The sequence below is a fragment of the Chiloscyllium punctatum genome, chromosome 33, assembly GCF_047496795.1.
Source record: "Chiloscyllium punctatum isolate Juve2018m chromosome 33, sChiPun1.3, whole genome shotgun sequence".
Taxonomy (NCBI): Eukaryota; Metazoa; Chordata; class Chondrichthyes; order Orectolobiformes; family Hemiscylliidae; genus Chiloscyllium; species Chiloscyllium punctatum.
Genome location: NC_092771.1, coordinates 64,153,282 through 64,179,277, shown reverse-complemented (window position 1 = coordinate 64,179,277; position 25,996 = coordinate 64,153,282).

The following is a 25,996-nucleotide window of genomic DNA, read 5'->3' as shown; positions in this document are numbered from 1 at the left end:
TGTTCACGATGTGAAGAGCTCTCACGCCTGAGTCACCGTCACGTCTCTGGTTGCTGAGTGAATCACAAAGAAGGGCTTTCTCCAGAGCTGCAACTGCCTCACTTCCCCACACGCCCTCCCCGTTTACATTTTCCTGCTCGTCAGTGATTTAAAGAAAACCAAATGGATGCGATATCATTCTGTAGCCTCTCTGTCGATTCCTCCGTTTCAGTTCCAATGTGGCTTAGATCTCGGGGCGCACCTTAATACTAGCGACGCTATAAAAGCACAGGTCCAGAGGTTCCTCTGAGAGTGTAAGTTCTTTCATTGCTTTTGCTGATTGAATGAGCCACTAACGTGCAAACTGCTCCAAAATATGATTCAGGACATCTGGTGCCAATTCTCGCACGTTGAACAACGACAGACACCTTCCAAATGAGGTCTTTCGGAGACGACTTTGGGATACATTTGACAGACAGACAAGTTCAGGAATCCGTGGTGCACTGTGACACCAGCACATCAGCTTCTTCCCTGTCTTTGAACCGGGCCGCCTGCGCAAGGAATGCAAATGCGGTACTGCTTTTCGTGGAAGGATCAGAAGGGGGTAACTACACTCTCAAACAGAATGGCATATGATCAGAACCAGGTTGGAGAAAAACTTTACAATGCTTTGCACAGTAATTAAATGGAATTGCATTGCACTGCACTACGAGAAACGATTTATTCAAGCAAACTCGAAGGCAGGTTTGCACATGGGAAAGCAAGCAAGAAAGCTCCGTTCTTGTCGATGTCAAAGGCTGCAGTTGAAGAACAAAGCAGAGTCTGCCCAGTTTTGAACTGGGGACTTTCCGCGTGTAAGGCGAACGTGATGACCACTACACTACAGAAACAAGCCTCGGTCGCCCCCGCTGCAGCTCAGTGGCATCCAGCACTGAAAGTTGAAGCCATTCTACCTTTCACCTTTCTGTTTCCGTTAGCTCGTTGTTTCATGGGACTTGTTTAATTTTGGCTATGTGGTGAGCATGGACGAGATACACCGAAGTATCTGTTTCCACGCGGTGTATCCCAATAACGTTGTGTTGCTTACACCTGCTTTAAAGAATTACGTTTTTGCGGAGCTTACCGTCACAGTGTGTGGCAAAATCATTTAGTCCGTTCGACTGCTCACGGGAAAGGTAGCATTGTGAAACAATGCAGAAACGAACGACTTCCTTACTTTTGCTCCGACTGACCATACTCCGTGAAAGTTTCCCAGATTCTCAGTTGAGGATTTTTGCAGCTGGAAGTTACCTCAGAAACCCTGTTAATTCGTAATGTATTGAGCGAATCGCAAAACAGAAAGCATTTAACACGGAACACAAACAAAACGGGAAAACCAAATGCATTTTCAGACACAGCGAGCATGAATGCTAAATGTGAGACAGTCCGGGGGCATGAGCCATAAAGTAATCACACAACTAACAACAGGGCAATTCCAAACTACTCTTTCAAACATACTGGAGACTGAGTGCACCACCACTTCCAGACAATGCTGCAAAGAGACAAAGAAAGAACATAATAAGAATGGGCCATAAAAAGTGAATTTCACCAATCACAGTCTCGATTAGATTACCTTTCCCTTCCGATAACTCCAGGACGGAAATGAAGGAAGTGGGAGAAATTCAATAACATATGACATCGAAATACATTGGAACGATTTTCTCATTGGCCAGAAAACCAAACAACGACAAGCCGAGTCACCGTAGGACTCTGTTTCGCAACAACGATGAAATAACAGTCTCCATTCGGTTCCAGTAAAAGTTCAACTTGCCTGGAACAGAAAGCAACAGTAGAGCCGCTGGCGATTTTCCGCGCGGGAGGCGAACACGATCATGACAGCACACTTTGGAAAATTCGGCACTTTGCCACACCGCAGTCAATTCCCCGGGAAGCAAACTCACTTTTCTTCTGTTTTGAACAGAAATGCAGCAGGGATTGAAACAGCATTTAAACCAGCTGCTCTGCAGAAATGGCAGCGGTGGGATAGACAGGGTTGCTTTCGTGGCGTCGCGAGTATTAGGGTGCGCACCGAGATCTAAGCCATGTTGGAACTGAAACAGAGGAATCGACAGAGAGGCTACAGAATGACATCGCATCCATTTGGTTTTCTTTAAATCACTGACGAGCAGGAAAATGCAAACGTGGAGGGCGAGTGGGGAAGTGAAGCAGTTGCAGCTCTGGTGAAAGTCCAAAGATTCGAACCCACGCCTTCGTCGAGACGGGAGCCTTAATCCAGCGCCTTAGACCGCTCGGCCACACTACCAACACGCCCGCGAGTCCATTTTCTTGCACTTCCAATTGTGTTCCTGCATAACAACAGATGTCAACTCACGTGAAAAGGGTTCCATGATCCCTCTCCGACTCGCACAGCTGCTGGGATGTGCCCGTCGACAATATCAATTTCTCAGCAGTTAACGATAGCCCATCAATCCAGACAAAAATCACTGGTAAGCTGAGTCTATCTTCTCAGACTGGATTCAGCTACAAATGTATCTGTGAGTGCGTGAGAATACAGACAGACTAGTTGAGGAATCCGTGGTGCACTGTGACACCAGCGCATCAGCTTCTTACCTGTCTTTAAACCGGGCCGCCTGCGCAAGGAATGCAAATGCGGTAATGCTTCGTGGAAGCATCAGAAGGGTGTAACTACACTCTCAAAGTGAAGGCATATCACCATTTTCAATTCTTTCCACAGTATTTAAATGGGATTGTATTGCAGTTCACTTCGAGAGCAGATTTGTTCAAGCAAATTCGAAGGCAGGTTTGCAAATGGGAAAGCAATCAAGAAAACTCGGTTCTTGTCTATGTCAAAGGCTGCAGTTGTAGAGCAAATCAGTTTGCGCCCTCTTTCGAACTTGGGACGTTTCGCGCGTCAGGCGAACGTGATGACTGCTACACTACAGAAACAAGCCACAGTCGCCCCTCCTACGGCTCAGTGGCATTCAGCACTGAAAGTTGAAGCCATTGTACCTTTCACCTTTCAGTGCGTTGCTGTAATTGACATCTTGAAAACGTTAAAAAAAAGACACTCTTCCAACTCAGTTCCAACACGTTTCCAACTCAGTTATTATCATTGTGGCTCGTGTCAAGGTGTGAATGTCTCTGCAGCAAATTGCACGTTTCACGTAAAATGCAGAAAAACATGCACACCAACCTGCACCAATACCTGTCTCCTGTTATTAAACTGTTATAGACAGAAACACCAGCACACAACCTTCCACCACTACCCTGTCTCCTGCCAATAAGCAGATATATGCAGAAACACACACAACCCTCCTTCCATTAAGTAGATATACACAGAAATACACACAACTCTCCACCAAAACCCTGTTTCTTGCCAATAATCAGATATACACTAAAACACAAAACACAAGCCTCCACCGCCACGTTGTCTCATGCTATCAAGCAGATATCTACAGAAGCACATACACACACAACCCTGCACCAACACCTTGCCTCCGAACAATAAGCAGATATACACAGAAACACACACAAATCTCTAAAACACCTTCCTGTCTCCTGCCATTAAACAAATATAACAGAAACACACACACACACAACTCTTCACGACCACATTGCTTTCTGCCATTAAACAAATATACCCAGAAACACACACACAATCATTCACGACCACACTGTCTCCTGCCATTACACAGATCTACACAGAAACACACGCACACACACTCACACACACAATGGTCTATGATCACACACTCACCGGCAATTAAACAGGTATAAAAAGAAACACACACACATCTCGACCCCATCCCCCTGTCTCTTGCCATTAAATAGACATACACAGAAACACACACAAACCCCTTCACCACCACATTGTTTTCTGCGTTTAAACAGATATACACAGGAACACACACACACGCACACACACTCCTTGACACCCAATTTGTCTCCTGTCATTGAGCAGGTATACACAGAAACACACACGCAACCCTCCACCTGTCTCCTGTAATTAAACAGATATGTACAGAAATACACACACAAAACTCCAGCACCACCCTGTCTCCGGCTATTAAACAGTTATACACAGAAACACACACACACAATCCTCCAACACCATCTTGTTCTCCTATTATTAAGCAGAGATATACAGAAATACACACACAACCCTCCACCACCACCCTGTCACCAGTCCTTAAACAGATATACACAGAAACACACACACACACAAACCTCCATGACACCCCATCTCCTACCCATAAACAGATATATACAGTAACACATATACAAATCCCTCCACCACCGCCCTGTCTCCTGAAATTAAGCATATATACACAGAAACACACACACACCATCCTCCTCCAACACCCTGTCTCCTTGCAAATAAACAGATGTACACAGAAACATACACGCATATCTTCAGCACCACCCTGTCTCCTGCCATTAAACAGATATACACAGAAACACACATGCACACAACCGTCCACGAACACCAGTCTGTCTCCTGTCATTAAGCAGATATATACAAAAAAACGCACACAACCCTGCACCACCACCTTATCAACTACAATTAAAGAGACTGGCACAAAAAAAATCGCACAGACAGCCCTACACCAACACTCTGTCTCCTGGCATTAAACTGATATACACAGAAACACACACACACACACACACAAACACAACCCTCCACCACCACACTTTTCTCGTGCCATTGAGCAGATATACACAGAAATACACACACTCAACCCTCAACCATCACCCTGTCTCCTGCCCTAAAACAGATATACACAGAAGCACAAACACAACCCTCCTTTGCCAGCCTGTCACCTGCAATTCAATATATATATATATACAGAAACACACAAATCCCCACTACCTCCCTGTCAGCAGCCCTTAAATAGATATATGCAGAAACACACACACAGTCCTCCACCACAACCTTATTTCCTGCCACTAAGTGGATATACACACAAACACGCACTCTACAATTGAACCACAACCATTTCTCCTGCCACTAAACAGATATACATAGAAAAGCACACAACACACAATCCTCGACCGCCACCCTGTCTGCTGACATTAAACAGATATACACACAAACACACACACGTCTGTTGACCACCACCCTGTTCTGCTGCCATTTTGCAGATATATACAAAAGTACACACACACAACCCTTGACCACCATCATGTGTCCTGCCCTTAAACAGATATACACAGAAACACACATATATACAGAACCCTCCACCACCACCCCGTTTGCTGCCGTTAATCAGATATACACATAAACACACACAGACACAACCCTCCATCATCACACTCTCTCTGGCGATTAAACCGATACAAACAGAAACACAAACTAATCTCGACACCATCACCGTGTCTCCTGCCATTAAACATACATGCACAGAAACACACACACACAACCCTCCACCACAACCCTGTCCCCTGCGATTAAACAGATATATGTAGAAATGCACAAACACACAATTGCTAACCACCACATTGTTTTATGCCATTAAACAGATATACACAGAAACACCCACACACAAACACACACAAAACCCCCGACCAACATCTTGTTGCCTGCCATAAGCAGATATACACAGAAACGCATGCACAACCCTCAAGCACCACCACGTCTCCTGCAATTAAACATATATACATAGAAACACACACACACCAACCTCGACCACCACCCTGTCACCTGCCATTAAACAGATATACACAGAAACACACATACAACCTTCTACAAACACCCTGTCTATTGACCTTAAACAGGTATACACAGAAACATACACAATCCTCCACCACCCTGCCACCTGCCACTAAGCACACAGACACAGAAACACAGACACTCTACCCTTCAACACCACTGTCTCCTGACATTGAATAGAGATACGCAGAAACACACACAACCCTCCATGACCATCCTGTCACCTGCCATTGAGCAGGTATACAGAAAAACACTCACACAGAATAATGTTACCTGCCATTTAGCATATATACGCAGAAGCACACACACAACCCTCCACACCAACATGCCACCTGCCATTAAACAGTTATACACAGAAACACACACACAGCACACTCCACTCCCACCCTGTCTATAGCCCTTAAATAGATATACACATTGACACACATGCACACAACCCAATATGACCATCCTGCCTCCTGACATTAAACAAGTAGACACTGAACCCAATGCACATCCCTCCACCACCACCCTGTTTCCTGCCTTTAAGCAGATATACACACAAACAAACACACATCCCTCAACCACCACCCTGTTTCCTGCCATGAAAAAGATATATGCAGAAACTCACACACACATACAGACAGACACACACACACACACACACACACACACGCACACACAAAACTCCATGAACACCCTGCCTCCTGCCATTGGACAGATATACACAAAAAACACACACACCAAATTGTCTCGTGCCAGTAAGCACATATACACGGAAACACACAGTCACTCACTCAAATCTCCTCGACCACCCTGTCTCCTGTCATCAAACAGTTATACATGGAAATACACACACACACAACTTCCACGAAATTTACAGCTGAGGGAACGGCAGTTACGATGCGATTAGGCAAGATTTAGGAAGTATAGGATGGGGAAGGAACCTGCAGGGAATGGGCACATTAGAAATGTGGAGCTTATTCAAGGAAACGCTCCTGAGAGTCCTAGATAAATATGTACCTGTCAGGCAGGGAGGAAGCTGTAGAGCGCAGGAGCCGTGGTTTACGAAGGAAGTGGAATCTCTGGTCAAGAGGAAGAGGGAGGCTTACGGTCGGATGAGATGTGAATGCTCAGTTAGGGCACTTGAGGGTGACAAGGTAGCCAGGAAAGACCTAAAGAGAGAGCTCAGAAGAGCCAGAAGGAGACATGAGAAGTTGTTGGCCGATAGGATCAGGGTAAACCATAAAGCTTTCTATAGGTATTTAAGGGATAAAAGAATGACAAGAGTAAAATTAGGAGCAATCAAGAATATTAATGGGAAGTTGTGTGAAGAGTCGGAGGAGCTGGAGAAAGCACTAAATGAATATTTTTCGACAGTATTCACTCTAGAAAACGACAATGTTGTCGAGAAGAATACTAAGATACGGGCGATCAGACTAGGTGGGATTGAGGTTCACAATGAAGAGGTATTAGAAATCCTGCAGAGTGTGAAAATAAATAAGTCCACTGGGCCGGATGGGATTTAGCCTGGGATCCTCTGGGAAGCAAGGGAGGAGGTTGCCGAGCCTTGGGCATTGATCTTTAAATCGTCATTGTCTACAGGAATAGGGCTAGAAGACTGGAGGACAGCAAATGTGGTTCCCCTGTTCAAGCAGGGGAGTAGAGACAACCCTGGTAATTATAGACTAGTGAGCCATACTTCAGTTATTGGTAAAGTGTTGGAAAAGGTTATAACAGATAGGATTTACAATCATCTAGAAAATAATAATTTGATAATGAAGAGTCAGCACGGTTTTGTGAAGGTTATGTCGTGCCTCACAAACCGTATTGAGTTCTTTGAGAAAGTGACCAAACAGGTAGATGAGAGTAAACTGGATGATGTGGTGTATATGGATATCAGCAACGCATTTGATAACATTCTCCACAGTAAGCTATCGTTCAAAATGCGAAGGAATGGGATTGTAGGAGATATAGCAGGTTGGATCAGTAATTTACTTGCTGAAAGAAGACAGAGGGTGGTGGTTGATGGGAAATGTTCATCTGGAGTTCAGTTACTAGTGATGTGCCGCAAGGGTCGGTGTTGGGTCTACTGCTGTTCATCATTTTTATAAGCGACCTGGATAAGGGAGTAGAAGGGTGGGTTAGTAAATTTGCAGACAACACTAAGGTCGGTGGAGTTGTGGATAGTGACGAAAGAGGTTACAGAGAGACAGATAAGCTGCAGAGCTGGGCTGAGAGGTGGCAAATGGAGTTTAATGTGGACAAGTGAGAGGTGATGCACTTTGTCGGAGGAACAGCAATTCAAAGTACTGGGCTTATGATAAGATTCTTGGTAGCGCAGATGAGCAGAGAGATCTCGGTGTCCAGGTACACAGATCCTTGAAAGTTGCCACCCAGGTTGACTGTGTTGTTAAGAAGGCATTAATATAGGGATCGAGTTCTGAAACTATGAGGTTATGCTACATGTTTACAAAACTCTGGTGCAGCCGCACTTGGAGTATTGTGTACAGTTCTGGTCACCGCAATATAAGAAGTATAAGAAGTATGCTTTGGAAAGAGTGCAGAAGAGATTTACTAGGATGTTGCCTGGTATGGAGAAAAGGTCCTCTGAGGAAAATCTGAGGGACTTGAGGCTGTTTTCGTTGGAGAGAGGTTTGAGACGTGACTCAATAGTGACATATAAGATAATCAGAGAATTAGATAGGCTGGACAGGGAGAGCATTTTTTCCAAGTATGGTGACGGCGAGCACGACGGGCATAGCTTTAAATTGAGAGGTGACAGATATAGGACAGATGTCAGAGGTAGTTTCTTTACTCAGAGAGTAGTAAGGGTATGGAATGCTTTGCCTGCAATGGTAGTAGATTCGCCAACTTTAAGTAAATTTAAGTCGTCATTGGATAAGCATGTGGACGTACATGGATAGTGTAGGTTAGATAGGCTTCAGATTGGAATGACAGGTCGGCGCAACATTGAGGGCCGAAGGGCCTGTACTGCGCCATAATGATCTATATTCTATGTTCTATGAACACCCTGCTTACTGACCTTAAACGGATATATGCAAAAACGCACATGTATACACAACCGTCCACCAACACCCTGTCTCCTGCCAGTAAGCACATAGATACAGAAATACAGACACAATACGCCCCACTACCACCTGTCTCCTGCCGTTAAGCAGGTATATACACAAACACACACACATACACATCTCTTGACCACCACCCCGTTTCCTGCCGTTCATCAGATATACACAGAAACACACACGCACACCCCTCCACCACCACACTCTCTCCAGCCCATAAAACAGATATACACAGAAACACGCACACATCCCTCGACCATCACCCTGTCTCCTGCCCTTAAACAGATATACACAGAAATACACATACATACAGAACGTTCCACCGCCACACTGTTTCCTGCAATTAATCAGATACACAAAGAAACAGACACACACAACCCTCCACCACCACCAGTCTGTCTCCCGTCATTAAGCAGATACTTACAGAAAAACATACACATCCCTGCACCACCACCTTAACACCAGCATTAAACAGACAGACACAGAAAAACAAACAAACAAACAGACAACCCTCCACCAACACTCTGTCTCCTGGTATTAAACAGATATGCACAGAAACACACACACCCCTCCACTACCACCACCCTGTCTCCTGCCATTTTACAGATATGCACAGAAACACACACACACAAGCCTCCACCACCAATAAGCACTTAGACACAGAAACACAGGCATCTACAATCCAACACCACCCTGTCTCCTGCCATTATAAAGGATATACGCAGAAACACCCACATGCACAACACTCCATGAACACCCTGCCTCCTGCCATTGGACAGATATACACAATAACATACACACACCAAATTGTCTTGTGCCATTAAGCACATATGCACAGAAACACACACGCACACTCAGTCAAACCTCCTTGACCACCATGTCTCCTCTCATCAAACAGTTATACACGGAAATATACACACACAAACTTCTACGAACACCCTGCCTACTGCCCTTAGACAGATATACACAAAAACGCACATGCAAACACAATCCTCCACCACCACCCTATCTCCTGCAATTAAATAGATACACGCAGAAACACACATACAAGCAGAACATTCCATGAACAACGTGCCCTCCTGCCATTGAGCAGGTCTATGCAGGATCACACACACAACCCTTCATGACCACCTTTTCTCCTGCCACTGAACAGGTATACACAGAAACACACACACCACCACCCTGTCTCCAGCCCTTAAATAGACATACACAGAATCACAGGCACACCCCTCCAGGACAACCCTATCTCGTGCCATTAAACAGATATACACAGAAACACACACACACAACCCTCCACCACTGCCCTGTTATCCTTCCTTTGAGCAGATATGCACATAAATACACACACACAGCATTCGACCACCACCAGTCTGTCTCCTGTCATTAAGCAGATATATACAGAAAAACACACACAACCCTGCACCACCCCCTATCACCGACCATTAATCAGACATAAACAGACAACCCTCCATCAACACTCTGTTTCCAGGCATTAAACAGATATACACAGAATTGGCTGGCTGACAGAAGGCAGAGAGTGGCTGTAGATAGAAAGTATTCTGCCCAGACGACAGTGTTGAGTGGGGTCTCCCAGAGTTCTGTACTTGGGCCTCTGCTTTTTGTAGTTTTTTTAAATGACTTGGATGAGTAGGTTGAGGGGAGGGTTAGTAAATTTGCAGATGACATAAAGTTTGGAGGTGTCAGCGATAGTATAAATGGCTTCTGTAGGCTGCAGTGCGACATAGACAGAATGCAGAGCTGGTCTGAGAAATGGCAGATTGTGTTCAAACTGGATAAATGCGAAATGATGCATGTTCGAAGGTGGAGCTCGAATGCTGAATATAGGATTAAAGATAGGATTTAAGGCAGTGTGGAGGAACAGAGGGATTTGGATGTGCAAGAACATAGATCCCTCAAAGTTGGAATACAAGTGGATACGGTTGTTAAGAAAGCATATGGAGTTTTGGCTTTCATCAACGGGGGGATAGAGTTTAAGAGCCGTGAGGTTTTGCTGCAGCTCTACAAGTCCCTGGTGAAGCAATACTTGAAATATTGTGTCCAGTTGTGGTGGCCCTACTGTAAGAAAGATAGAGAGGCTTGGGAGAGGGTGCAAAGAAGGTTTACCAGGATTCTGCTTGAACTGGGGGGCTTGGCTTATGAACAAATGTTGAATAGGCTCGGATATCTCTCTGAAGAGAAGGGGGAAGAGAGGAGACCTGATAGAGGTGTAAAAAATAATGAGAGGAATAGATAGAGTCAATAGCTAGAGTATTTTCTCCAGGACAAGATTGACTGGTATGAGAACTCATAGTTTGAGGATATTAGGAGGAAGGTATAAAGGAGATGTCAGAAGTAGTTTTTTTTTTAACACAGAGAGCTGTGAATGCATGGAATACGTTACCAGTGGTAGTGGTGGAAGCAGAGTAATTGGGGACATTTAAGCAACTTCTAGACTTGCCCATGGGTAGCAGTGAATTGAGGGGTGTGTAGGTTGTTATTATAGTTTACATTAGGATTAAATCTCGGCAGAACATCGTGGATGAAAGGGCCTGTTTTGTGCTGTAGGTTCTATGTTCTATGTTCTCTGACAAGTGTGAGTCGACCTCTGACCACCTAATGCCAACTGCAAAAGATGTTTAAAGACTTCAGTGAGTTGCAAAGGTGTCAGCATTATAATTATGTTTTGGTCATTGTTGATTTGCTTTTCCTTGATGGGTTGAAGCTTACCCCACTTCCAACACTACTGCTAAAACTGTTGTAAATATTTTACTCAAGGAGATTATAACCTGCTTTGGTATTTGATATTGTCTACATTCTGACAATGCCCATCCCCTCACCCCCATTTTATTGGACATATTAATGAAGAATTATACTTTCGTTTTGGGATTCACCACCAACTTCATTGTGCTTATTGCCCACAGGCTGCAGGGCTCGTGGAGCAGGGTGACCAGAGTCTGAAAAGTAAACTTGCCAAATGGACTTCTGAGACTGTTCTTTCCTCGATTAGGGTAGTGCCACTGGTATTGTTCCACCTGCAATAAACTCCTGTGGGGAAATCTCGCTTGGCCTTTTCGAGCACTCTCACTCTGTATGATCTGAATGATAAAGTGCATTGTATCTGATCCGCAGGACACACTGCAGAAATTATCCCATCCCAGCGGACTGAGCTGCCTCCATTGATAGAGCTGTCTCTATTGGTAGAGTATCATACAGTAACAGCAAATATCTTTTGATGTCATCCTCGAAGGTACTTGCTCCAAAAACGCTGAAGACTGCGGGAAACTGCTGTGATCAGCGCTAGCGTGGAGGCCCAGCGGGAGCTTGGTCGGCCCTAAACCAGAAATCAATCGATAAAAAGATTCTTCTTTTTAGAAGAATCATATTCAGACCATCATCTTAACACTTCCTGGGGAGAAAATTGATGTGGAAGAGCGGACAGTCTCAACTGGTTCCAGCGATTATAACCTTGTCGGTCTGACAACAAAAGTAGAAACCTGGAATTGTTTATCTTGCTTCTGAAAAACAGGTGAGTAAATTTTGAAGATCATAGATATTTCTTCCTGGTGTTCATGAAATGATCTAGAGCAGAGTACGGTTCCCTGAGTATGGTCTGACTTCTGGGTTATGGACTGTGATAATCCGCTCACATGATCTGAACACATACAAAGTAATGACTCAGTGACAAGATCTGCTGAATCGGGTTCTGTGAAGAACAGAAGCCGATGTAATGAAAAAGAGCAATAAGAATGGGAATGTAACAAATTATTTTCCAGACTCGAGGAGAGTTCATAGTGCTGTTTCCAGGCGTCAATATCTGTACAAGTAGACTGAAACAGCATTGGGTGTTATTGTATTGCATCTTTTGTATAATGGTGCAAAAGCACGAAACTTTTGTATCGAGAGGATAACTTCAAAATCCTCAATGAGGCAAAACACACAAATGAGGTAAACAAAAAAGTAACCACACAATTTGGTATTATGTCATGGCGTAACGTCCCTGCTCAAATTTTGCTCAAAATCGCTCTCTGTCTAATTCCTAAGACTGATATTCGAACAGTGAATGGTCTATGTCAATAAAAACCTGCTCTGGTCTCACAACTTCAGCATTTCATACGTCCCCTTATGAATGTCTGGCAATAGTAATTGATCCCTCACTGTGTTACTTCAGCACACGTAGAGAAGAAATAACTATAAGAACAACAATCAAGTATGTGACTGCGATTTGACCCGATTCTGTTGCAGCTGTAATTGAAATTGCTTCCACCTTTCCTGTTTCAGTAATAAGTTTGCACAGTGTAGTGGTGAGTTTTCATGCATTGAATGAGTTTTCATGCATCCTTTCTCAGGTGGAAATTTGCTGGGATATAATGACATGAATAATAACACGGGCACCGTTTACTGAATTACAAAGACGTTAGGAATGACACGCCCAAGATACCATGTCGTTCGAAATGAAGGAAATGAGGTTTACTGGGAGATAAAGCTACCAGAAAAGAAAAGAGGCGGTTTCATGGGGTGATGGCATAGATAAAGAATAATGTGGGAGAAATCAGGAAAGACTTAGTTGTGTTCGAATAAAGGTTATCCAGCTGATGTGAAGATCTTAAGAGTAAATATGAGGGACATTTCCTCGTTTCAGTGAGGGGAAACTAGACGTTAGAACTTCAAACCCAGCAGGGCACGATAAATAATTTTGGTCAGGCATTTTATATTCTGAGAGTTATTGCATTCGGAGATGAATTTTCAGAAATAAAAACATTTTAGGTGCTGATTCCAGAATATTCGAAAAGCGCGTGCAGGCACACAAGGAGTGAATTAAACAGCGACAGTGATTCTGGGCTGCCTGGATGGGGGTGCAAAAGGGAAACACTCTGGAAGTGATTAACATTCATAGGAAAGAAATTGCATAACATCTGCAATTGAAAATGTTAAGTGTTAGAAGAGCTAATGGGGTTGGATGGTGCAGCAGCTCATTCTACATGAAATATTATATAATTCAAATGCACTGATCTGTTTGGTTTAGCTCTGCATTGAATGGAAGTCGGTTAGCTCAGTTCGCTGACTAACTGGTTTGTGAGAAAAGTGAGACCAACAGCGTGGGATTAATTCTCTCACTGTCTACCCGCCGTTTGATATGATCATGGCTGACCAAACACGTCAATGTCTTTGCCCAGCTCATCCACAACAACCTGTCGTACAATTGGATAAAGACATTTAAGCAATCGAAAATTTCTGTTCATACAGGTAACATGAAACATATTGCAATCGTCAATATTCTTCACCATTCCGACATCCAAGAATACGTTGCACAGTGGGCTTCTGCACGAAATTTGCAGGTTTTGTGGATGAGAATCTGATTCTGGTCTGATCATGTTTCAAACGATATGATTCTGTAAAAACTCACAACCAAGAAGGTAATGAATTTCCTCTGGTCAGTAGCAGGGACGAGAACTCCAGTCAACAGGAATTGGCGATGAATCAGCACAACACTCAATGATTCAGCGGAAAACTGAACTAAACTCCAATTCTAGTGCGGTTCAAACCCACAAACATTGAATTGCAAAGTTACCAAATTTGTAGAAATCTAACACGCTTTTCAGTGCGACACAGAGTTGCACTCGCCACAATTTTACTGCACCCAAAGTTGCGGTTGTCGTAGATAAAATGTCGACAATCACCAGGAGATGCGGAGTTTTTCAAGGAGTAGATCTTTTATTTGCAAACTAAAACAGTGACATTCAGAAAACAAATTATTGACTCGCACGAACCTCAGGGTCCATGGCATAGAGTCATAGAGTCATTGAGATGTGCAGCATCAAAACAGACACTGCTGTCCAACTTGTCCATGCCGACCAGATATCCCAAACCAGTCTAGTCCCACCTGCAATCACCTGGACCATATCCCTCCGAACCCTTCATAGACACATGCCTCTCAAATGTTGCAATTGTACAAGCCTCCACCACATCCTCTGGCAGCTCATTCCATTCACGTACCACACTCTGTGTGAAAAGTTTGCCCCTTAGGTGTCTTTCATATCTTAACCCTCTCACACTAAACCTATGCCCTCTAGTTCTGGACTGCCCGAACCCCAGGGAAAATATTTTGTCTATTTATCCTTTCCATGCACCTCATAATTTTGTGAATCTCTATGATGTCACCCCTCAGCTTCCGAAGCTCCAGGGAAAACAGCCCCAGCCTGTTCAGCCTCTCCCTATAGCTCAAATCCTCCAACCCTGACAACATCCTTGTGAATCTTTTCTGAACCCTTACAAGTTTCACAGCATCTTTCCGATTGGAAGGACACCAGAATTGCACGCAATATTGCAACAGTGGCCTAACCAATGTCCTGTACAGCCGCAACATGCCGTTCCAACTCCTGTACTCAACACTCCGACCAAAAAAGGAAAGCATACCAAATGCCTTCTTCACTATCTTATCTACCCGCGACTCCACTTTCAAGGAGCTATGAACCTCCACTCCAAGGTCTCTTTGTTCAGCAACGCTCCCTAGGGTCTTACCATTAAGTGTATAAGTCCTGCTAAGATTTGCTTTCCCAAAATTCAGCACCTCACATGTATCTGAATTAAACTCCATCACTTTATACCTTTTTCTTTAATCATGTCTTGTTAGCTTATCAGAATGCCAACTGTGTTAGTCAGAATTACCTCACTCCAGCTATACAATAAACCAATGGTGATAATTCCCATTATCGTTCCACTTCTGCCACTATTGTTTTTCCTAATTTATTCTACTGTAACTATTAAGTATTCTACTGCCACCTGTGCTACAATGAACCTCCATCCCAGACTAACCTGTCATGATTAGATATTTAGCTACCCCATCTATCACAATGTTTTCCTGTCCCATGCAGACTCTACTAACTACTAATTAGGTATTTAATGCCATATCCTGCTACAAGTGTCTCAAGCAGGCTGACTCTATTTTCAATTAATTATTTCAAGTCATGTCCTAAGTATGTACTGTCACGACGTTTCCCAAACTGCCATGATGATATTTAGTAGGCGAGGCTGACTTTACTAATTGTTATTATCTCAGCCTGCCATAGTAACCTTTCAGCCTCAGTCTGACTCTGCTAATTGGTGTAGGAGCATTCCACTGTTCTTATCCCATCCTGCCACAGTGGCCCCATCCTGCCCCAGTGATCTTTTGACGAATGTAGCATTCCGGAGAGCCCTTGTAACAGATTGCCAGTAGTTTCTATGCCTTTAACCTTCTCATGCTTTCATGCTCTGTATTTTCTGTGCAGTGTTGCGATCTTTCATCAGACATCTTCACCCCACTTTCCAGTAACTGGTCCTTATCCAAGTGTGCTCTCGCTTCTCAAGTATTCGGCTAAATACTCCTGGAATGTTTTGATGACTCATAGCTTTACCTCACGTTCAAACAGTGAGTTCCAATTATACAATACTCTCAGAGTGAAAACGTTTTCCTATATCTCCTCTGAATATCCTCTCCCTTGCGTTTAACAGAAAACCCTGGATGTTAACTCTTCCCATACGAAGTTCATTCCTATCACACATACCGATCCCCTTAATGTGCACCTTAATCACATCCTCACTTAGCCTTCTCTTCTCCCAGATAAAGAGCCTGAACATAGCTTGTCTATCTTCGCCATGGCAATAGCGTCGTGCTGGAAAAGTACCGCAGGTCAGGCAGCATCCATGGAGCGGGAGAATCAAAGTTTCTGGCATAAATCTTTCATCAGGAATGAGGCTTGAGGGTGGGGACTGAGAGATAATTGGGAGGGGGTTGGGGTTGGGTGCAAGGTAGCTGGGAAAGCAAATGGTGGATGGACGCAGGGAGAAGGTGATAAATCAGAGGGGTACAGATGAATAGGTCCGGAGGGTGGTGCTGAGTTGGATGTTTCAGACTGTGATAATGTGGGGGGAGGGGAAATGAGGAAGCCGCTGAAATTCACATTTATCCCCTGTGGTTGCAGGGTCCCAAGGCAGAATATGAGGCGTTCATCTTCCAGGCGTCAGGTGGTAAAGTTTTGGTGGTGGCTTATGCCCGAACCGTCGATTGTCCTGCTCTGCAATTCACATGACAGGAGAGATGTGAAAACCAAAGACTAAAAGAAGGACAAAAACTTATAGATTCAGAGTTAATGGAATTAGAGACAGTGCATACAGAAACCATGTGGCCAGTTGAGTCTGCACTGTGCCATGGAAGAGATTCACACTCCCCACTCTATCTTTCTAAACCAGCATTTATGGTGCACCTACAAAAATAGAAATTACTCCAAAAGCTCGTCGAGTCAGGCAGCATCTGTGGAGAGAAATCAGAGTTAACATTGAGAATTAAAATCAATTCCGACAAAGGGTCTGTTGACCCGAAATGGTCATTCTGTTTTCCCCGAGCTGCAATTCTGAATTTTGTCTCTTATTTACAGCACTTACAGTCCATTCAGATTTTGTTTGCCATTTACCTGAATTGCACACATTTGCATTGTGGGAAGCAATCGAGCAGCCAGAGGAATCTCACACGGGAGAGAGAGAGAGCAGGAGTGTGCAAATTCCACACAGTCAGTCACACAAGACTTGAATCGAAGGCGGGTTTCTGTCGCTGAATGGTGCAGTTCTACCCACTGAGCCCTCCCAATATGCAAGCGCCTGTCCTGAAAGCAAATTGAACCCGACCTCACGCAGTGACAGGCGATGGTACTGCCCAGGAATTGTATGCAAAAATGAGCCTATTTGTTAATACTGGAAATTAACATTCGCTTAAATATCGGAACACTTTTTAAAATTACTTGGCCTATAGCCTTGTATGTCTTGGCATCACAAATTCACATCTGAAAACTTCTGAAAGTTATGCGGATTTCTGCCTCTGCAACCTTTGCATGCACTGAGTTCCAGATTTCAACCCACGGCTGTTTCAAGACATTTGTCTGCACATTCACTCAAATCTTTCCTCTTCTATCCTTAAATCTATGCCACCCTGCCCCACCTCCCGTGATCGATCTCACCATCAAAGAGTAACATTGATTTCAGTCTATGCCATCCATATTCCTGATTATTTTATGCATTTCAATCATGTTTCCTCTCAATCTCTTCGACTCTAAGAAAAACACCTCCAGTATGTCCAATTTCTCTTCACAACTGAAACTCTTCTACCCAGACAATATCCTGGTAAATCTCTCCTGCATCATTTTCAGTGCTATCATATCCGTTTAATAATGCGAATTGCAGAACTGCACACAATAGACAAGACAGAGCTAAATGAGCAAGTGAAATAAATAATGTAGAAGTCCACAGACAGAAGTATTTTCGAATATTTTTTTTTTCCTCAGTGCTGCCCTGTGTCCTTTTCCAGAGCCTGGTTTTCTAATAATCTCTGGTCCATGTGGTAAAAGCTGTTATATGAGAATTGATCTCACAACCATAGTATCGAATTGGATTGATTGGCTTGAAGGTGAGCACATTGTTCTTCTATGACGGCACAGAGGCGTAAGAAATGCCAAAGCTGGGAGTGCTCCTGGTCAAAGGCGGGGACGAAGAGCATAATTGTTGTATTAAGATACAACACCAGCATTAACCCGCACGACAGATTGGCTCAGCTGAAGCGTGCTGGAGCCTTCAGCGAGAGGTCGGTTAATTGAAAGCATTCTCTGAAATTTTCCTGAACAATGCGCTGTTTTGTTACGTTGACAGTAAGCTGTTTTTGATCACATCGTCTCCACATCAGCCTCTTGCTCCCAGTAAAACTCCAGACCAGCGTACATCACTTTCATTCCGACACAGCCACATGTCATATTCTCATTCCCTCTGTGATAATTCGAATTGACAATATCATTCTCTGAGATGCAGTAATGTAGCATGAAGTTGACAGAGTAGTGAACAAAGAAGAACAAAGAATTGAGAAAATTTACAGCCCAGGAACACTCCCTTTGGATGTCGAAGCCTGAGCTGATCCAAATCCATTGACTAAACCTATCACCCAATTCCAAAGCATCCGTATACCTCTGCACACTTCCTACATATGCATCTGTCCAGGCGCACCTGAAATGAATCTACCGTGCTTGCCTCTACTACATCTGCTGGCAACACGTTCCAGCACCTATCACCCTCGGTGTAAAATACTTCCAATGACTATCTGTCTTAAACTTTTCAACTTTCACCTTGAACGTGTGACCTCTCATTATTGAATCCCTCACCTTGGGAAAAAGCTTATCTCTATCCACACTGTCTATACCCTTCATGATCTTGTAGACGTCAATCAGGTCCCCCTCAATCTCGTTTTTTCTAATGAAAACAAACGTAACATACTCAACCTTTCTTCAGAGCTAGCATCTTCCATACCAGGCAACATTCTCATTATTCTTCTCTGCACCCTCTCCTAAACGTCCACGTCGCTTTTGGTAATTTGGCAACCAGAACTGTACACAGCATTCTAAGTGCGGTTGAACCAAAATCTTGTACAATTTTAGCATGACCTTCCAGCTCATACACTCAATGCCTGGACCGATGAAAGCAAGCTTGCCATATGCCTTCTTGTCCACTCGATGCACCTGTGCAGCCACCTTCAGGTACAAAGAACCTGAACTCCCACATCAAGCTGCTCAGCAATTTTACCCAAGACTCTTCTGTTTACTGTATACTTGGCTCTAGAATAAGACTTCCCAAAATGCATCAACTCACATTTGTCTGGATTCAACTCCATCTGCCACTTCTCCGCTCAACTGCCCTATCTATATTCTCCTTCATTCTTTGACAGTCCCCTATGCTTTCTGCTACTCCACCAATCTTCGTTTCATCTGCAAATGCAATGGCGATATTTGAGCCAGCAACCCTTGGAGACTGGAGCATGGCAGCTACTGGTAATTAGATTCGATGAATAAAATGTGGAATATAAACCCGCTCAGAGGACGAGTGACAAAAAATTTTACTTTGCTGAAAACCTATGCAGTCATGACCCTTCAAAAGGGGAATCTACTGTCCTGAACGAGACTTGTCAACATATAACTTCAGACCAACAATAGTACGATTCACCCATAAATTCCTTCTGACTCAGTTCAAGGAGATTTAAGGATGAACAACAAATATTGTTCAGACTATGATGGCCACACTCCGTGGGAGAATAAGGAAGGATAAAAAAGATGCATGGATGACGGGGAAAATTGGGAATCGTCTCAGCGTGGTCTCAAATTCAGCTGATTATCCAAACTATATAGACACAAGGATACCGACGCCTCCATGAAGTCAGGTCCATGGGGGCTGGGTCTGCAGGAAGGGATTCAATTACCCGCTGAAATGTAAACTCACTTCCTCAGTCACAATGTGGACAGGTCATTCACCACTCCCCTATGTGAGAAGGAATCAGTCAGGAAACCATCCTGCAGAGTTGCCTTCAGGTTTAAGAATGATAGCAAGGGTCCGATTCTGTTGTTATTGCAGGTGTTCATCCCATCCAGCAATGAACCATGCTTGGATGCCTGTTTCCAGTGGAGTACCACTGTTTCCTGATGTAGATCAATAATTCAAACTTAGTTGTAGGAGTCACTTTTAGATGTTTACAGACGATGCAACAATTGGTCGTGTAGGTGACTGTGATGAATAATATCAGGGATTGCAGTGATGTATCAATCAGGTGGAAAGGAAAAACGACGAATGGATTTGAATCCATACCAGTAAGTGGTAAGGAATTTGGAGAATTGAAACAATAACAGTGAGGATTCTGAGCGGTGTACTGGAATAAACAGATTTTGGAGTAGATATTCACAGATCTCTGAAGATTGTTCAACAGGGAGATCAGTAGTACGAGAGGCTCTTTGTTGACCTCAGTCTGAGAATGATATTCGATTTTTAGCAAACGCCAGTTTCGGAAACAACTAAAGGAATGAGCACAAGTCTGGTCAATGCGATAATCAACATTTTTCAAAATTGTAAAATAAAATGTGAAGGGCTCGAGTATAACTCTTTTCCCATCAAGACCGCTTCACCACTCAATGAATTTATCACTGCTTCCTCTCCAAGTCATGCTGGTATGTGCCTTGGAGGGTAATTCATAAATGGTGACGTTTCAGTGCATCTTCAACTTTGTCCTTATGGTCGGTACAGTCTTTGAGCTTTGAAGGTTCTGTCAACAAAGCCTGGATGACTTACTCCAGTGAATCTTCTAGGTGGTGCACTCTGCTGAAATTGTGCCTTTGCAGTTAAGGGAATAAATGTTCAGGCGTTGAGCAATGTACAGATAAGTGACTGCATTGTCGTGGAGGGTGTCCAGTTCCTTAAGTGATATTGAAGCTGCACTCACCTAGGCAAATGGAGAGAGTTCTGTTCAACATCTAATTTGTGCGTTGCGGACGATGTAGGCTTCACGGAGATAAGAGTTGAGTTAATAATCAAACAAAGTCGAATGACGGACATGTTTTTGTCGTCAACTTCTTATATGCGCGATCAGGTTACATTTATCCGAAATACTCGCTCCCAGGAGGATTACACGGAAGACTTCAGTTACAATGAAGCCTTTGAATGTCAATCGAATATGATTAGATTCTCATTTGTCAGTGTTATCATCGCTGTATTTGGTCCTTCTGTGGATCAATCCGATTCCAATCACTTTCTGATTTCGAGTTCCAATTCCCGTCTGCGCCTGAAATTTCAGCCCATTTCATCACCGGAATTTCTCCACCTGTCTTTATAATAAGTAAGGACGCTGCAGTGGACAGCAGTGATTTACGAGGATGTTGCCAACTCTGTATAAAATGGACCTTCGTGGAATGATTGGTTAGGCTGGGACTATTCTCCTCGACACAATGGAGGTGGAGGGGTACTCTCTCATCATGTAACACCAATCATAAACGTTCAATATTCGTGGAATCTTGACAGGGTAGATACAGGCAGGTGGTTTGCCCCATGCTGTGAGGAGAGCACCAGAGGACATAATCTCAGAATTAGATAGTGTCCATCTAATTCAGAAATGAGGAGTCATCTCTTTGCTCAGGGGCCAAACAATCTGTGCCATCAGTGTTGTTGGGTGTTTTTAAACTGTGCCAGATAGTTAATCAGAAATATGATGAAAATTTGTCTTGGAAAGTGAGCAGAAAGGAGTTTAAGATTATCAGATCAACCATGAGTTCGTTGAATGGTGGGGCAAACTCCATGGGCTGATTGGCAAACTCTCACTTGTTTAACATTTTGTCTAACTCATTATTTTATTCATAAGTTCAGAATTGTGGGGGGATGGGATGAAGTGATAGAAAAGGTTTATTAAAGAGATCAGACAGATCAGGAAAAAGTTCATAAACTCAGGAAGACGAAATGTACTGTGACCTGGGGATAACAAATGACACTGGGCACCGCACAGGTGGCTGTGTACAGAAGCAGTGAATGCTGAAGAACGTTGATTGACCTTATACAATTGGCAAGTCAGTGATCACGCTGGGTGATGGTTCGTTGTATGATTCACACACAGCAGAAATTTGTGAAAGAATGAAAGGTTCGTTTCATTGGAGAAGTTTTCTGCGGTTCCAATTCCGAGTCACTGTTTGACTTACTGATCAGATCATTGTGTGAAGTGTTAGGTTAAGATACTCATGTGCAACCCCACTGGATAAACTTGTGCTCCTCATTCTTTCGATGCAAATTCATAGAAAGACAAGATGGAATATGGGGCGGAAAGAAAAATGCGTTCTTTCTCATTACACCAAGTTAATCTACAATTGAATAGAATGACTTCTCTCACTCTGCATTTCGACTTTAATGTGGTGTCGATTATTGTGAATCTCCCGTGCAGTGAAGGGCAAGAACAAGATTCTCTATCCAGTGTATACCAGACGTGTGAAGTGCCAATAAAAACTGCGGGAGTGGTTTGTGATGTTAGCGACCAGAGTGTAACTCGAACTCGTGAATGTGGAGCACAGCGGTGTAATAACCCAACACCATAATCGTTCAGTATTCGCAACACATTTTGTAGAGTGGTGACATGTCACCTCATCAGGATACATGTGGTGAAAGTAAAAGATGAGAAATTTGCTGAGCGGAATCGTATCCACGCCATTGTGTTTCTGTATGCACCAGAATTATAATAATAGCAAATTCCAATAAATAGCCATGCACGACAGAATGAATAGCTGTCATTGATACATTCTGAGTCAGAACTGTGTCAGAATGAAACAGAGAACAAGAATTTTCCGTCATATTCATACCTATATTTGACTCATAATTTCTTCAGTCACTTTCTCCCTCACGTGAAGAAGGAGCCATGGAGAGGTAAACAAAGGCGATGTTGTTGCTCAATGGCCTTTCTGATATGGCTGAACCTGAATTGGATTAAATTGCAAGAAACGCTGTTTTGTTCGTTTCATTTTAATTTTGCTGCAACCTCACAATATTCATTGTAATAATCAGAAGTGAATTAGATAAATCTCATTGTAACGATTAATATTGTATTCAAATTTGCTCCGACTTTATTTCAGCTCAAGGAAAATATTGCTTAGAAAATCAGAGTGTTAAAATGCAAAAGAAAACCCACCAGTTTTGTTGCTCGTTACTTTGGAAGATTTCACCGAATATGAAATGGATCAAACATCATGGTGCTTCTCCTCACATCTTTAACGCATATGATTAAAGCCGGAATTCGATCTCCAAGCAACTGGTCACTTCTTATTATTATGTAATATCATTCCTTCACAACGAGAAAAATCCACTCAGATCCATTTACAATGCTTCAGGTAGAATATTATGCCAAATCTTTAAACATCCAGAGTTTTTGAAACCGAATTTTATTCAGCTGCACACGTTCACGAAAATTCTTTACATTTAAAGTCAACCCACTTAGACATTGTTCCCCCGCAACTTCCGACCGACAACATCGCACCCCTACACCTTTACCAAGCCACACGCTGTCTCCCTCCTTGTGAAATTTATTCCTTGTATGTCACCAAATGTGCCTTTCCAAATATTTTGAAAAACAGATTCTCGGAGCGACAGTGATTCTGTTCTCCTCTTTTCTTTGTCCTTCAAAGGTTTTATCAAAGGTTTTGAATGTCTAGCGTCTCGATGTTTACTTACTTGAAAGAGGGAATTTTTCACCTACTGACTCTGTATAATCATTTCATAACCTGAAAAAAACCCAACTAAGTCTTTCTTGGTTTAGGGAGAACTGTTCTAAATTTTCGAAGACAACACGTGAATAAAATCTCATCCTCAGTACACCCCGTCAGCATCGTTTCTAATGGATTTACACCCCAGTAAATACCGTCATTACCCTCTCCGAGAGAATCACAGAATCCTCCACTGCAGAAAGAGCATTTCAGTCAATCGAGCCGGTGTCGACTCTCTGAAGAGCATCTCTGCAAGACCTATCTCTGCTCCCCATTCCCTTATAATTCACCAGAAGAGGGGCAACTCTCCCCATTATGATGGCAAATAAAGCTGTTGGGCTATAACCTGGCGTCCTGTGACTTCTGACATTGTCCCCGCATTACCCAAGCTAATTCACTTAATTTACTTAATTCCATCCCTGCACACGAGAGGGCAATTTAACTTGGCCAATCAACATAACCCTCAGAACGAACAGCAATGCGAATTACTGAGCCAATGTTCCATCATAGTGAGCAAAACCTGAATCATTTTTAATCGCTTTATACCCTGGTAACTCAGCCTCATCAAAGCAAATCAACCCAAATTCAATGTATCGAAACGCTACTCTGTGCTTTACAATCTTATTTGTGCTGCGGGAAATGTTTCTGCAGTCATATTTGAATGCTTTTACGCTATTTCCTCCTCACTTTCCTGCTTTCAATAAACACTTCAATTCGGAACAAGTCTGCCGAATGTTTTTCATTCCAACACCGTAACAAGGTGCAGATTTCAGAAGTCACGTGTTTGCGCTTTCACTGACACTCTGCCTCCCTGAGAGCTGCTGTTATTCCTCACTTGATTCAGGCAGCACTGTCCTTCCTGTGACATGTCCCATCGAGAATGGAAGGACAAATATCAATACCCGCACTTGGGAATGGAGTGACAGTTTTTAAACATTTACACTGTCCCCAGTGGAGAATTGAGCCCTGTGACAGGCGTGGACACTAACCATACTACCGAGAACAAGAGTGTCAAAGGATGGTCTTCAACCAATTGTGGCGACACTTGTCAAAAACAACTGCCTAACGAACTGAATCCCATTTCGCAATGTTTATCCCTCAGCCTTATATGTCTTGGTATCACAAGTTCAAATCTGAATATTTATTCAGGTTCTAAGGGTTTCTGCCGCTCTGAAAAATGCAGACAGTGTATTCCAAATTCCAACCACCCACTGGCTAATAAAGCTTTTCCGCACATCTTCTCAAACCATTCTGCCTTTCTCCTTAAGTCTCTGGCCCCTGTTAATCGATCCCTCCATCAATGGGAAACTCGTTCAGTCAACCCTGTCCATACCCTAACTCAATTATGTCTCCACCACATCTCCTTTGCACTGCGACAAACACTCCACTCTGTCCTGTCTTTCTTCACAACTGAAACTCTTCAGCCCAAACAGTATCCCGGGAAATATCTCCTGCAATTTTCTCAGTGTGATCACATCCCTGCTATAATGTGACTTGCAAAACTGCACACAACACTCTTGCTTGAGCCTAATGAGCATCGTTTTAAAAATTCTGCATTAGTATGAAGGCGATTCTGGCTAGGCCGAATTTATTACCCATTCCGAATTGCCCAGAAGGCAGTTAAGACTCAACCATATTGCTATGAGTCTGAAGTCACATGCAGCCTAGACTAAGTAAAGATAGCAAATTCCATCCCGAAATGACATCAATGAAGATGATTTTTTTCAACAATTGTCAATGGATCTATATTAGTCATTCCTTGCAGATATTTTTTGAATCCAAATTTGACGATCATGGCATGGTAGGATTCAAGCCCGAGTACCCTGACTGTTACCTCGGTCTCTGGATTATCAGTCCTATAAAATTACCACAAGAACAACACAGAAAGCCACAAAAGCTGATCTTTTCCAATAAAATGTCTTTTCACCCAAACTGCCCTGGGTCTTTTCCATGAGCCTGACGCTCCAATTGTCTCTGTCCTATGTCAGTAAAAGCTGCTACATGGGGATTGATTTCACAACCGTGGTATCCACATGGATCGATTTGTTTGAAGGTCGCGATTGTGGGATTGGGGCACGTTCACCCAACAACAGTGACTGCAGCAGCAGCACAGACAGAACAGTATGAATGTGAAAGAGAGTGATAGATTGTGCATTGCCACAGAGAAATGGGGT